Below are 998 nucleotides of genomic sequence, written 5' to 3'. Positions count from 1 at the left end.
AAGAGGATAAGGCCTTCCATAGGAAGTCTACTAAGTGTCCCATCATCTCCTTGAGACAGGGCTAAGATACCTCTCCACCTCCACACCCCTCTGTCTAGGCTAAGCAAGGTATCTCTCCATTTAAAATGAGCTCCACTATGTCAGTTTGTACATTAGTTTCAGGCCACTATTAGTGGCCTCATATATTGTCCCAGTCACACCACTATATTAAGGGAGTTTAGGTGTGTGTGTGTGTGTGTGTGTGTGTGTGTGTGTGTGTGTGTGTGTGTGTGGTATTCCTTCTTACATGTATCAAAACTCATACAACAATGAGTTCTGGGTTGCAAAAGCGGATTTATTTTTGCACCTGTCTTTAAGTCTTTGTCCACCAGTAAACAAAACATACATAATTTAAAAAAAAAAATAGAGCTAAGTAGTTGAGAGCACTGGCTGCTCTTGCAGAGGACCTAGGTTTAGTTCCCAGCGTCCGCATGGTAGCTTACAACCATCCACATGTAACCAGACTTTGGCAAGGCAACATCTCCTTGAGGAACACTCCCTGACATTGGCCAGCCAGCCTCTGTGGAGGGACCAGTGCAGTCCTCTTCATTTAATATCATCAGCGACTTAAGAAGACATGGATTCCCATCCACAAAGCAGGTGAGCTAGAGTCAGAGCTTTGCAAGCAAAGCTGGGACACTGACCATTTCAAAAGCTCCCAAGAAGATTCTCTCAGGTACTGGGATTGAGAACCACTGGTTTTGCATGAAGAAAGCGACCTTCTACTCTGGAATCAGTCCCAACAGTGTCTTAACCAGCGATAAACCAAGTGCTTTCCCTATTGGCTGTCCATATACCAAGAATGAGGTTGTGGTAAGCATGTATGAATGGTGTTTCACTGTGAGCCAGGGCCTTACTTTGTAGCCCAGCCTGGCCTCAAACTCAAGGCAATTCTCCTGCCTCAGTCACTCAAGTGCTGGGATTCCACACCTTTTATGAACAGTGTCTCAACAACCTAA

General features: G+C 45.1%; 1 non-coding gene across 1 annotated transcript; it reads right to left on the bottom strand.

Moving 5' to 3' along the window:
* Positions 1 to 271: 271 nt before the first annotated feature.
* Positions 272 to 394, bottom strand: LOC127237358 (small nucleolar RNA SNORA40). The gene has a single exon (XR_007835840.1). It is a non-coding gene; the product is annotated as a small nucleolar RNA SNORA40 (small nucleolar RNA).
* Positions 395 to 998: the final 604 nt, after the last annotated feature.

This window comes from Phodopus roborovskii, unplaced genomic scaffold, assembly GCF_943737965.1.
Source record: "Phodopus roborovskii unplaced genomic scaffold, PHOROB, whole genome shotgun sequence".
NCBI classification, from domain to species: domain Eukaryota; kingdom Metazoa; phylum Chordata; class Mammalia; order Rodentia; family Cricetidae; genus Phodopus; species Phodopus roborovskii.
This window is presented reverse-complemented; position numbering and strand designations above follow the sequence as displayed.